Source organism: Lissotriton vulgaris, chromosome 1_1 (assembly GCF_964263255.1).
Source record: "Lissotriton vulgaris chromosome 1_1, aLisVul1.2, whole genome shotgun sequence".
Classification (NCBI taxonomy): Eukaryota; Metazoa; Chordata; class Amphibia; order Caudata; family Salamandridae; genus Lissotriton; species Lissotriton vulgaris.
Genome location: NC_141685.1, coordinates 1,340,266,605 through 1,340,281,064, shown reverse-complemented (window position 1 = coordinate 1,340,281,064; position 14,460 = coordinate 1,340,266,605). Strand labels below are relative to the sequence as shown.

The 14,460-nt window shown below is 43.7% G+C and overlaps 1 protein-coding gene across 2 annotated transcripts in view; it reads right to left on the bottom strand.

The window, feature by feature from the left end:
- The window catches only part of B4GALNT1 (beta-1,4-N-acetyl-galactosaminyltransferase 1), a 613,238-nt gene that overhangs the window by 468,008 nt on the left and 130,770 nt on the right, over positions 1–14,460 (bottom strand). Inside the window, exon 1 of one of the 2 annotated variants that reach the window (XM_086966503.1) lies at positions 3,074–3,631. The exons of the other annotated variant lie outside the window; for it this stretch is intronic. The gene's annotated coding sequence lies outside the window, so the exon portion shown is untranslated. Of the gene's footprint in view, positions 1–3,073; positions 3,632–14,460 lie in introns of those variants that run through there. 2 annotated transcript variants of the gene reach the window in all.

Here is a 14,460-nt window from a genome sequence, read left to right as displayed (position 1 = left end):
TTGTGTGTGCAATTTTAGCTTCACCCTTAGACAGCTGCTGCTGAACGAGGTTTGTGGGGCGCAAAAATGCCCCTAAGAGTGTCCCAGCTCACTCTGCTTTGATGTGCTGCTGTTACATCTGAGTTAATTTTAAGTGCCATTTACAAGAAAGAAAGACTTTCACTGCAGTGTTTCTCTACTTTTCACCACCCTTTATTATTTATAGTTTTTGTAAAGTTATGGTGTACACTAGGAATTACTGGAAGCATTCATATGAAGTAACGGGGAGGCAGGAACAACAACAAACAAGCATTTGCAGTGCAATAGGTCTCGCATTATTAAAGTTTGAGCTATTGGTGTGGCATTATTTAACAACGGCAATAGCTCAAACTTTAATAATGCAAGACCTAGTGCAGTGCAAATGCTTGTTTTGGTAGGCCCAGGGAGTTTAAGTGATTTGCCCAGCATTACAGGATGCTGTGCTGGGCCGGAGTGGGAACCGAAACCGGCCCTGGCAAACTGTTCGGCCGGGCCCCCTGGGGGCACGGGGTGCAGATGAACTGTTTGCTAGGACCGGTTTTGGTCGATTTTGTTCCATGGGCCAATACGGCTGGCCACCTGTAAAAAAAACAGTCCCCTAGGGGCCCAAAACCGGCCCCCATCCTGGAAGTCCACCAGGGAAACACCTGGTGCCTGCTACGGTCAGTCTGGCCCTGATGTTGAGCCGATGCCGAGACTCGAACCTGATTCCAAGATCCAAAATAGGCAGCTCTGGCCATTACACCACATCCTCTCCATCTTGAATCTGGTAGCTAGCTGTGGCCAATGTTTATTGACCAGTGTTGGAGCCACACCTCATTTTCAGGAAAACATCCAAAAGCGCAAATAATTTTGTTTTTTTTCATGAACTGTTTCAGATAGGATAGAATGGGAATTTATAAAGCGAGCTAAACCAAGAAGGTGTCAAGGCGCTAAGCGGGATGAAGGAGAAACTTAACATTGACCAACTACAAGGCAAAGAGCCAGGTCTTTAGGATCTTTGTATGTGGAGCAGGTGAAAATTCCTTAAAGCTGGCATAACTGCTGGCTGCATGCATGGTGCGTGGATAGAAGCAGTACAGAGGCCTTGCAAGCGCTATGAAAAGGGCTATAGAACCACCAGTGACATGACCCCTTGATGGGGCATCAACACAACCAAGGGAGGCCTGATGACGTCACAAGACCCATGGTCTCTGGTCTCTCACAGACGAGGCGTGGATATAACAGGAGCCGCATGCTACCACATTAAAAGTTGAAATGGGACAACACTCATAGCCTTGCGCCGGATCTTGGCTATTGGTGCCAACCCATACAAAAAAACTGATTACCAAAATAGCTTTGACTCCCCTAGAAAGAGACTCTGCCTTGACAAGGCTTCTCCAGTATTACTTTGAGTGGCACAGATCACACGTTTTAAACAGCATTCAATTAGAAGGCCAACATACCTTTTTCTGCCCTGAAGAATTCCGAGGGGACGAAACGCGTTGGCTACGGTTTTATTGTGTTATGCAGAAAAGCTCATGAATAAAGGAAAATTGGAATAACACCTGCTGAATCAATTTCCTGTTTAAATCATATGATGTAATTAGAGAAATTGTGATTTTGAGTGCTGGACCAAATTGTTGTTGTACATACATAATATATGTCTAACACATAACAAGGAAAATAACATTCATAAAATAACATTCATACTATAACAGTACCAAACAAATAGCCTGCATAATGTAATCTTCCTGAGCTAGCATGCGTGACCAAAGTACATAATTTAACATAATAAAATGCATGCCATACCAGGCACTACATAACCTACATTACCTAAAGCGCTTTATGTAACGACTATAATAAGCCACACATAACTTCATAACCTGCATACAAGCCATGCACGAAAACTTGCAGAAAAGGTGTACACAATGGAACACCCTTCACCAGGGCTTTGAAAGGGATGAGAAAAGTTGGAGTTCTCTAAAAGGGACACGGCCTAAAAATCCCTTCAAAGAGTTGTGACGTGTATATTAAACAATGTCATGGACTATGTAGACTAAAACCATGTGCTTCCTTCCCACAGCTACAGGCCAACCAGTATTTTGATGCCTCTCTCTGATCGTCCAGTTATTACATCCAGATGCACCACACAGTAATGGACATACACCTGTTGGCTTTGCCAATGCTTGACAGCAGTTTCAGGACAAGGAGTAACGACGATATTGTTGTGACTAATTAGAATTGAAAAGTTTCCGTTTTGAAAATGTGACACTGCGAAATAACCATTATAATGCCTGTGGAAGCAGTAGTCACGTTCAGGGTGGCTCACTCATTCGCTCTCTCTCCCTTTCCATCACACTCACTCACTTTCTCTCCCTTTCCTTTACTTTCCTTTGCAACCTGTGTTAGACCCGTGTGCCCTTTTACTCCACACCTCTTTCTGAGACCCCAGTCTGTATATCTTGGCCTCATTTATTTCTGCTTCAGCACACTCTTTTCACTCTCTCCTTCATCGGGCCCCTACACACAGAATAAACCCATTCTCCTGTGAGGTCTGCATTTTGTTTTACTTTCATCCTGTTAGTTTGTTGTATATTGTGTATCTCCTTAAAACAGAATCGCATATTACAATTGACCCAATTACCACTGCTCTGTACGATTCACAGAGAGGCCAAGGATTGCATGGTCATGTATTCTGAACACCTTTATGGCCCACTGACAGACGGTGAGAAACTCGCACTGCCCGTGGCTTGAACTCCAGAGTACTCAGTTGTGGCGCACTAGAAACACCCCCCTCCACACACACAACCTGAACTGCCACTCAGACGACTCGGTTCATACTACGCACTATGCAAGAGTGAAATCCTGCGCACACAAATAAACACAGAAATGTGGGAAAAGCAAGCAATTTTAGGGAAGGGCATATCACAGCCCGACAGCAACACCTCACGCCACATGCGTAGAATGACGCCTGCCAGCGCTTGGCAGTTCCACACGCTGAGCAGACACCGCGGCTGCCTGTGTCTTACAATGAGCCCCTCGCCCTCCCTTGGACGCAAGCGCTGCCTCCTACCTCACTGAGACAAGGCTCGTCGCGGCGCTCCACTCCGGCTTCCAAGAAGCAGGGTGGATATTCGGATCGCTAGTCTTGGTTTTATGCAGGGAGTTGGCCGTGCGCTTTCCTCCGATGCACCCTGTGTTAGAACAGTGCTTAGGATGGAAAAGGAGAAGCGAGATTCGTGCACAATTGATGGGGGTGTGTCCTCGATGCGGGCATGCACAACATCAGCCTTTTCTCCTTCAAGTGTAAAGGGCCCTCGAGGCTCGAGCCCTTTGGCCAAGTTCGGCTGTTAGGTGCAGGGCGTAATTAGTATGTTGTTTTACATGGTTTATATAGCGGGAACTTGGCCCAGGCAGGTAAAACGTTTTACATGAGAAGCAGACGTTTTACTTTAGTTTTTATGGCATGGGTAGATTTTTGTGATTTGCTGAGAACCACGGGATGTTCTGCCGTTGCTGGGATTTCAATTTTCACCTCCCTGTGCCATAAAAATTAAAAAGGATGCTGTCATGTAGAACTTGGGCTACATATGTAAAGCGCTTTAATGCCCTCCTGCCCAGCCCGTGCTAACTGCAAAAAACGAGTTCCAATTGTAAAGCGCTTTAATGCCCTCGTGCCAAGCCCGTGCTAACTGTAAAAAACAAGTTCCAATTGTGCCTTGAACTTGGCCGAAGGGCGTTAGGCGCTGTGACAGACAATGGCGCTGCACCCGTACACTCTAACTGAGCGTGACCCTTCCAGTGTCGGGAGCTCTGGCTGTTAAGGCACATCTCTTCACTCCTGTAGCTGTCAGATAGAATGTAAGGCTTCAGGAGCAACCTGCCTCTGGAATACAGGGGCCACTAACTGTCGCGCGCCCACACCCCAGAGCCTGCCCCTAGCATCACAGCATGCCAGTAGGAGTACTGGTACTCCCTTCACACAACCAGAAGTCCCGGTGCTCAACACTGAGTCCTGCCTGTTTTATAGATTTATTTAATGCATTTTTATATAGCGCAGACTTTACCCGAAGGTGTCAGAGCGCTGTACAATAGAACCAGTTAAGTTACATGAGAAAAATGTTACAAACTAGAATGTTACAAAACTAAACCGGAGAGGTAAGGCCTGGGTACAACCATAGAAGGCCATAAAACACTATCAAACACAAGCAAGCAAGGGAGAGGAATGTACACGAAAATATTACACATTTACAACGATGAACGGACTTCCTAGAGGGTTTGAGAATGAAGGTCTTAGTTCTGAAAGTGTCTTTGGAAAGAGAAGAGATTTAAGGTCAGCTTTGACGATCCTGATAGAGGTGGTGGCATTGTTACTCAGTACCGGTAAGTTCCGGCTCATTTAAAGCGCTAGTTTAGGGTGAATATTTAGACTCCGCACGTGCGTCCTGGGCACACTAAAAAGGAAAACTTACTTTCCACAGAAGAGTCGGGGACCTGGCTGGCCACCTGAAGTCCGTCGTGTATGTGCGGGTAGCGGCTTCCAGGCGACTCACACCTCATTGACATGCGAAATCATTCTAGCACCCCGGAGCCCCACCTCCCTTCCACCCCCGCACATGTACACAGAGGCTGAGGCTGCGGCGACACCCGCCAGGCTGTCTGCATTGTGTGATCCTAGTTACCGTTAACACACGGTGTGAATCTGGCGCTCCGAGCAGGGAGCTGCCTAGAAATTAGGTTAATTAATAATCTGCAGTATGACTATGAAAGCAGTTTGAGTGGCAGCGCGAACGTAATACTTAGTTGGAAGGTGATTCATTTCAGCTCAGTGGGTGGGGGGAGGGGTCAGAAACAAGTGGCTCTTGTTTCCTTCTCATCTTTGGGACGCGGGGTCCAGTGCAGTCTTCCTCTCCGCGGCTCCCATGTAGGGGTGCGTGGTACGGAGAGCACGCTGTAGCTTTGGGTCCGGGCACTCCATCCAGTATCGACATTCCCCCTTTACAAACGCGTGGGATCCTGTGTTAATGACTTCATTTCCCCGTGCCCCGTTTCCCACATCTACAATGACGGAGACGCTGCTAAATGCTGGGACATATATATATATATATATATATATATATATATATATATATATATATATATATATATATATATATATATATATATATATATATATATATATATATATATATATATATTTATGTGTGTATATATATATATATATATATATATATATAAATAAATATATATATATATACACATAAGTATATATATTTATATGTATATATATAAACCTTTGCATAAATACAAATCTCCTTTTTGAGAGGTAAAATCAGCCATTCTCTGAAATCGACAACAGTGCTAAGGAAACAGCAACATCTGCGTGCTCTCAAAAAAGCAAGTTATATTATGATCATTTTTACTGTTGTAATATATTTTGGGGCGTTCGGGGCGCATGCTGGGAGCGGGATCGTTAACCCGTTTTGTGCTCACCTTGAAAAAGTCTCGATAGTGCTCTATGCGGAAGCTCCTGTGTGCGCTCTGTGTGGTAAAGCGGCTAAAGGCCGGGGGCTTGGCGCTAGTCGGCACAGTGGACCCCCGCAGCTTCCCTCGGGGCGGGTCTGGCAGTGCTCCTGCGGCTGCCGTCCCTGTGCTCTAGAGCGCGCACCTGTGCGGCCGTGGGCGTGGCCTGAGGAGAGGTGCACCTCCAGTGCCTTCAAGCAGAGCCTTATTCCTTCCCACTCAGAGAAAGGAGCTCGGCGGACCGGACCCGAAGCCCTACTGTTGCTGCCAGCCAGATCCCCCTATGCAAAAGGATTTCCATTTAAAACAACTGTAGGGAAATCTAGCGCCTGGTAAGATTCTGGAAATATGCCGTGGCTTCAGCCATCGCAACCAAATGCAGGACGAAGGCAAATATGTTACATTCAGATGTGATTGCTTCAAAACACGGGGAAGATACGCAAACATCCGAGAGCGCCCACTCACAAGAGAGCTCGGCTGCCCGGGGAGGGGGGGGGGGGGGGGGTGCATAGGGGGGTCAGCGCAAGCCACATCCGTAACATCCCACTGTCTATCCCCAAGCAAAAAACATGTATAAAATCAGATCATGTGACACGCAAAAGACAAACTCCATAACACACATTATGTTACACGCATTACACAACGTGCAGAAACATAACATAACATTTATAAACAACAATCACATAAAATAACATGTTAGAATACTATAATATGCACAATCAAACGGGTGTAAAATTAAATGCGAACTGAGCATAACACTCCTTGCAAACATGCTGTAACCATCATAATGTAGCATGCATAAAATAACGGATAGAAGCTGTCAAACTTGACAGGTTAGCCAGTCGCACTCTTTTGGGGAAATTAATCCCTTCTGTGTCAAATATAGTTCAACTGAAATGGGTAATAATGACCATATGCCAAGGTAAACTATAAGTTGCACGTATTTATTCACTTGTGGTTTAATTGTTCGGTCCTTTTTACAAAGTGAAGCTGTTACGTCACAGCTGTATATCATTTCATCATTTATCCAATACACGATTATTTGTCCACAAGATCAATCTTGGACCCAATGCATTTCGTGCTTTTCAGCACTTCATCAGGGGAAATACATTTCTGTGGGGTAAAGCCAAAAGGTGAAGTGTAATCAATGATAGGGAAACAGGCCACAGTTGTATTCAAAACATACAAATTATATAAACAATAATTATCAAAATTATCTACAAGCATCTACGGTAAAATGCAATGAAAACGGTGGCGTCTATCTCAAAGCTCACGAACATCGATTGAAAGGTGCGGGTACAGAGAAAGCCTGTGTGCATGCAATACGAGTCAAGGCTCGTTGTATCTTACCGGTCTGGTGGACGCGTAAAGCGTATCGCTGTTCTGTGTTCGTAATAGTGTTTACTCGCGCATGCGTGCCACATTTGTTATGAAAAAGTACCCACGTGACCCGGAAGAAGACGGGATGTGAAGAAGATAAATAAAAAGGAATAAACAGCTGGTGTATCAAATAAGTGTGCACGAAGAGAGGGGTGAACAATCTATTCTAATGGTTATAAGTATACATGTTTAACCAGGACTGTAGGTACACATACATGAATGGTCCGAGTCGTGGCCATCTTGGAACGGTCAAAAAACTGTATACAAATGTGTGAATACATTCTAAATGGGATAAAACACTCGTGATGGCTGAAACTAATTTCATATGGTGATGTGAGCTTTGAGATACACGCCACCGTGGCGGTTTAACCGCGCTAGATCAGTTAAGAGTTCACTTGCCTGTCCGCACTCGAGCACTCCACTAATATCCTTACGAGCCTTGAGAAACACGTTTTCATTGCATTTTACCGCACTGATTTAATAACGGTTTACATGACGCCAGCACCATAGTACTCTAGTTATGTTTGCATGAGGTTGGACCATGTCCTAAGTGCGTTCACTATCCTGTCATTTACTTTTTTGTAACAAACACCGGGGTTAGGTATTCAATCTCCACCATGTTTTCTACCATATTTTAATGAGACAGCATGCTTGTAGATAATTTTGATAATTATTGTTTATATAATTTGTATGTTTTGAATACAACTGTGGCCTGTTTCCCTATCATTGATTACACTTCACCTTTTGGCTTTACCCCACAGAAATGTATTTCCCCTGATGAAGTGCTGAAAAGCACGAAATGCATTGGGTCCAAGATTGATCTTGTGGACAAATAATCGTGTATTGGATAAATGATGAAATGATATACAGCTGTGACGTAACAGCTTCACTTTGTAAAAAGGACCGAACAATTAAACCACAAGTGAATAAATACGTGCAACTTATAGTTTACCTTGGCATATGGTCATTATTACCCATTTCAGTTGAAATATATTTGACACAGAAGGGATTAATTTCCCCAAAAGAGTGCGACTGGCTAACCTGTCAAGTTTGACAGCTTCTATCCGTTATTATTGAGAACTCCCTTAAGGTCAGAGGGAGCAAACCGGCCAGCACCTAAACGACTAAAAGTGTTTCAAACCGCAATTTACCTACAGAGTGCCACACCTCCCCCTCTAGGCATGCATAAAATAACCATAACCTGCTTCCACCCCACTGATCCCCCTGAGACTAGATCTGGGCAGAAGAGCCCTAAAGGATTTGGTGAGGCTACGCCCATTGCTCTTCTGGACCCGTTTAAGAAGAACTGAGGAGCTTGCAAAATACGCTGAAGGGTTGGATGATCTTCTTCTGTTGGACACTGGGAAAAAAATAGGATGGCTGAACAATGTGAGAGACCTGGTTCTTAAATTAGGACTAAGGGATGCTTGGGAGTCCCAAACGCCGCCGCCCAAGGAAGTGATCAAAAAGCTATATTGGGACTGGGTACAGAGCGAAGCACTGAGTGGTTTGGATGGGGGCTCACTCACGGATCAATTTTTGCTAATTAAATGGGTGAAAAAACTGGAACCTTTCCTCGACCTGATAACTAAACCTCTAGATAGAGCGCTATATCTAAAACTGAGATATGGGACGCTCCCGGTGTATGACTTCACGTCGAGGTGGTCTAACTCTGGTGCCCCCTTGCGTTCGTGCCCTGGCTGCGCAGCACCAAAGGAGACTGTGGCCCACCTATTCTTTGCCTGCCCCGCTTACAAAGTGGCCCGGAAAATCTGGCTGAAACCTGTATGTAGGGAGCTGGGGTTGAGGTGTCATAGCCAGGCACTACGTGTACTTTCTACTGATTCTTCATCCTCCATCATGATATGTGGGGTGGCAAAATTCTTGGGCAGTGCATGGGTGACGCGCTCCCGGTTACTGAAATTGCATTCTAGGGTACCAACGGTCTGATGCTGTAACCGCTTGTAGCTAACTAGTGACTGTGGTGCATTTCTTCCGTATCATTTTATAGTTTTTACCGGAGAATTGGAAATGTATTATGTATATGTATTCTTTTATGGTGATCAAATTTGCCGAATAAAGATATTTAACAACAACAACATAACCAGCATATCATGTATGGCCTGCCTCAGACAATGTACTCTGCATAAGGAAGATCATATCACATAAAATATTAAGCAAAACGAAACATGATGAATGTAACGAAGCATGACATAAATATTGTGCATATCACATATCCATAACTTAACCTGCGCAACGTAGCATACGTGAAATAACAGCAAATGTTTGACGTTAAGTAACATGGCCCGTGCAATACAACACGTGCAAAATAATGAAAATTGCATAAGAATAACATAATGCTACATGCACAGCACATTTTATAATGCAACGTGCAAAACTGAGCCTACATCACATAGCATAACACAAAAATGCCTACACCCAACTACTTTTCAAACAAATATTTTTTGAGCAATAGGGTAAACACAAAAACTCTTGAGTTTAACCCTGTATTTTTATTTATACCTGTCTACTTTGGGATTTATACACTATATTTTTTAAATTTCGCAAAAAAGGAAAAACTGTACATTCAATACATTTCAATTACAATACATAACTATTTACAAACAAATATTTACATTTCATATACACAATTATCATACATTCCACAAAGGAAACAGAATACAAACAAACAATAATAATTGACATTTTCAATGGAGTTGATCTATATCCAAAAAAGAAAGGGGACAAAGTCAAAAGAAGGAGCAAATGAGAATAACTTGACAACCAGCCGAGGCCAGTTCAAACGCTTAATGGTATTAATTACTCCCTCGGATGTGCCGACGGGTTTCTAGTCCAAGGAAACCAGTTCCCGGACTTTTATCAGGGCTTTGTCACTTATCTGTATAAAAATGCAGAAGAACAATAAAGTTTTTATTATCTGACTGAAACCCTCTATTCTGACTCGTATTGCACCACAAGGTCTCAAATATTTACCTGTTGGTGTCTGAAGTCCTGGCCTCTCGAGATGTCATTAGGGTCAGGTAGAGCTAGTTTTAGTCTCTGTTTTTTCAATCTCTATTATGGATCAGGACGTTTATGCCAATGATGGAAGAAAATTTGCTAAGTTAATGCAATGATTTTCATGCACAGGGGGTGAAGAATGGAGGATACTTATGGGGAACAGAGACAATGTAGCTTGTTCCTACCTCTGTTCCAAAGAAACTGATTCTGAGTGGTGGCTGCTCTTTCACTTTTTGTTGAAGTTTTGAGGGGCGAGTTCTAACAAAAATAATTATTTACCATTAGACCCTTAGCGCCCATTCACATATTGGTTGTTTAATGCATTTCAAACGGCTAGCTGTGACACGTACCTTTCTCAGCGTGTGACGTGGCAGGTAGTACTGGATCTGATTAAAATTCCCTGCACTCCATCGTCAATTGATGCCGGCGTGAGCAGACACAAACTAAAGCGAGAGAAACCGATACATTTGTATCTAACCTTGGCTTGGCACTTATGACATGGTAGTTAAGTTCACACGTTCTAGCGGAGCTGGGCGTACCTGATTGGGTCTGTGGCGTAGTACTCCGCTCTCTCTGCACGGACGGACTTTCTATAACACGGCTCCTACGAATGTAATAATATTCATTTGAGTACGTGCGAACGTGTGAATGCAAATCAATGTAGCCGCTTTGAAAGTCAGCAATTTAGCATGGTGAAAAAAATACCTAATATCGCAGCCGGCACCAAAACGGGTTTTCTCTGTTCTGATATGCTGGTGGCCATCTTGGACCGCCTATATTTACATATCCTTTATTTAAACAGAGGATTGTGGGACACGTAGTTTGAAATCAATGAAGGGGCTGTGTTAAACCTTTATTATATGTAATATGACCGTGAATCCAAACCTGAAGCGATGTTTCTTAAACTAAGCATGATATAGAGACTCAATATCATGCTTAGTTTAAGAAACATCACAGAGAAAATCTGTTTTGGTGCAGGCTGCGATATTAGGTATTTTTTTCACCATGCTAAATTGCTGAAAATCCCAAAGTAGACAGGTATAAATAAAAATACCCGGTTAAACTCAAGAGTTTTTGTGTTTACCCTATTGCTCAAAAAATAATTGTTTGAAAAGTAGTTGGGTGTAGGCATTTTTGTGTTTTCCAATATAGAATAGGGTCCAGCCTACCCCACCCTGTTTGGACCTAACTCCTTAGTTTTATAAAAATACATCACATAGCAGGCATAATATAATGTGGCATGCATTATGCAACATGCATAAGAATGGTAATCCTTCATAAAGTGACATGTAGAACATTGTAACGCCCCTTGCCTGGAGTGGTGCGCACTTGTGAATACAGCCTCCCCATGCCACAGCTGCATCTGGTGCACCCTTCACAAGCACGTGCCTTCTTTAGTGCACTTCCACCCTCTGTTATCACTAAGGGTGGGCGTAGTTCGCGAAGTAGCGCTACGCGAAGTGCACTTCGCACTACGCAAACTTCACGTAGCACTACGCGAGCTGCGTAGTAGCATGTTCTCACTGTGCAAGATGTGTTTTCAATGATTGCACAGTGCGGACAAGCATCCGGCACTGTGCAATCATTGAAAACGGCATCTTGCACAGTGCGAGCTGTAGTTTTCTGCTGCTCGAGTAGATTATTACTCGAGCTGCAGCTTTCTCAACGCGAACTGGTAGTTTCTCATTGAGAGCGGTCGCGAGCATGCGCAACCACTCACAATGAGAAACCTTACCTCCCCGCGTTGAGAATCTCGCTGGGATGTCATTTTGCTTGCTCGCGGTCGCGAACATGATGTTCAGGACCTCGAACAAGCAAAAAATGAGCGCTGCACTACGCTACGCTGCACTACGCGTGTTCGCACTGTGCTACGTGCAGCTCGCGTAGTGCGAAGTTGCACAAACTTCGCAAACTCCGCGAGCGTAGCGTAGTGCTTAGCCCAGGCCTAGTTATCACCTCCATGCAATGCTTGAAAGTGCAGGTACTCTGTGCCAGAGTACCTGCTTGTTTCTGAGAAGTGCCGGTACTCTCCTCTTCAAAATAAATAAAAATGTGCCGGTACTCAGTACTGGGCAGTACCGGCCCATTTAAAGCACTGCCTCCACGTGGGCGGCAGTGGGAAGTTGGAGTTTCATTCCAGGGTGTTATCATCTGTGTCCTCTTGTTTAGTGTCGATCATCTACTATAGATTCTCGGTTCATGTGTATTTGCAGAATCTCACGCGCTGCTTTTGTTTCTGTGTCTCCCGGTGGCAGTTTTGGCTTGGCACATCCAGAGAAAAGAAAGTGACCCTAGTGCAGAGGTCTTCAAACTTATGTAGGTTGAGCCCCCAGCTCAAATTTTTTAGCTGTTGGGGCCCCCCCAACACCTGAAAGGAATTTCTGGAATCTGGTACACTACATAATTGACCGTCGCGCGCATATCCTGGGCCAAATCCAGCATATAATGTTCAACATAATAAGAGTGTTTAGTAAAGTGCAGGTTTGTGAGTGGGTATGCTGAAATGACAGATTATTACATAGCTCAAACCACAATTTTCCTAGATAAAATGTGCGCAAAGTGTTTTTACTAGGATTCGTTGTTTTACACATTGATTGATAACACCACCAACATAAATGTGACGGGTGTGCCTGTTTTTCGTCACAGACGGTCAATCTGTGGATGGATTTTTACTACTGCCATCCTCAGGTTGTGCTCCACATCCAGGGGCAGATTTACAAGGAAGTGCCGCAGCGTGGCACCGCAAGCCCTTTGGCTGCGCCACGCTACAGCACTTCTGAAGCACAGGGATGCAACATATTTACAAGAATATGTCACATCTCTGTGCTTACCCTTGCGCTGGCACACAAACTGCAGCCATGCGCTGCCGTAGGCATCCTTGCACCATGGTGCAAGGATGCCTGCGTCGTGGGGAGATTGCTTTTGTGCAGGAAGGGGCACCTTCCTGCACATAAACAATCACTACAGGCATTTCCCTCTTTCAATACATGCTGTAGAATGCAGCACGCATTGAAAGAGGGAAAAACAAGGAAAAATGAAAACTTTTCTCCTCGTTGCGCCTCGCTAAGCCACCTCTGGGGTGGCGTAGCATTCAGACGCATTTCCAGATTTACGATTCCTTGTAAATCTGGAGATGTGTCTTGTTCCATGGGTGTTGCGTGGGAACACCCACAGCAATACCCATGAAACAACCTTTCAACACAAAGTGCTGTGTGTGAAGGGGCCGTATTTACAAGGAGAGGAAAAGTCACGTAGCGTGGCTTTTCCCGTCCTTGTAAATATGGAGGAGCCCCCTGCACCACCAGAACATCACGAAAAGTAACGCACTGGTGGCGGAGTGCTCTTGTAAATCTGCCCCCTAGTCTTTAATACCACAAGTGCTGAGAACCCAATCTCACATAAATAGGACGAGCTGAAAGGCAAGGCTGAGGTACAGGGTGAACAGTGCAAGTGCATTGTGAGTGCAGAGTGATTACTGAGTGCAGGGTAAGTGGGTGAATGGTGTGAATGCATGGGGATCAGTGTGAGTGCAGGGTGAGCGTGAAAGTGAAGGGCGAGAATGAGAAGTGAGTTTTCTGAATGCAAGGTGCATTCCCAGACACTTGAAGTAACTCAGAATGTTATTGAGGGCAGCGTAGGGTTTCATATGTGTTAAACTATTGCTAATATGACAGTAACCAGTAACCAAGGATCAGGGTGTACGAAATAAATAATGTGGTGATCCTGCAACAAACTCCCAGTCTTGTGATTAGGGTTGCCAGCTCATTATTTTGATGTCCCAGGCGGAACCAAAAATAAGCAATCACCTAAAGCTGTTTTGTTAGTACTTGTCCATGCATACTTTGAACAGCAAATATAAGTTGAAATAACTTTTACTTGTGTTCTAGGGCTGCCAGAATAATCTATGGCTGATAATAAAAGGGAACATGCTTCTTTATTTATAGACAAGCAATTTGCAGTCTGTTTAAAAGAACACATGGCTTGCTGGCTGGCATTTTGCACGCCTGCCTGTGTAGTTTTTTTTCCCCACCTACTCAGTGTTTAGTCAAAAACTTAACAAGTAATAAGAGATTTTAGCTTGCTTACTGCAGTGGCAACACAGCAAAGCCGCAAAATATCACTTGTGAGTAGTCTGCATACAATTTTTTTACAGTGTTTTCTGTAGTTTAGCAACTATATAAAAATAGGCTCATTAAAACACACATAAAACATTAAACATATACCACAGTTCTTTCTTGACATTCCACGTGCATTCTGTATAAGCTTTAACAATACTTTTTGTACAGTGATAAAACTACGCACCATTTTAATTAACTACTCCCGATTTTTAGTGTTACATTTTTAGCCAGCTTTAAAAGTGTAGACTCCTTCTGATTCACTCCTTTCTTAAAACTCTCAGATTTTCCTTCATTGTTTGCATTTGCTATTGTTATTTTAAAACAATTCATACAGGGAGTGCAATTAAAAAATGAAAAACAATCTTTTTATTGTTTAATTCAATGCATACATGTCACCATTAAACACAAGATTTAACAC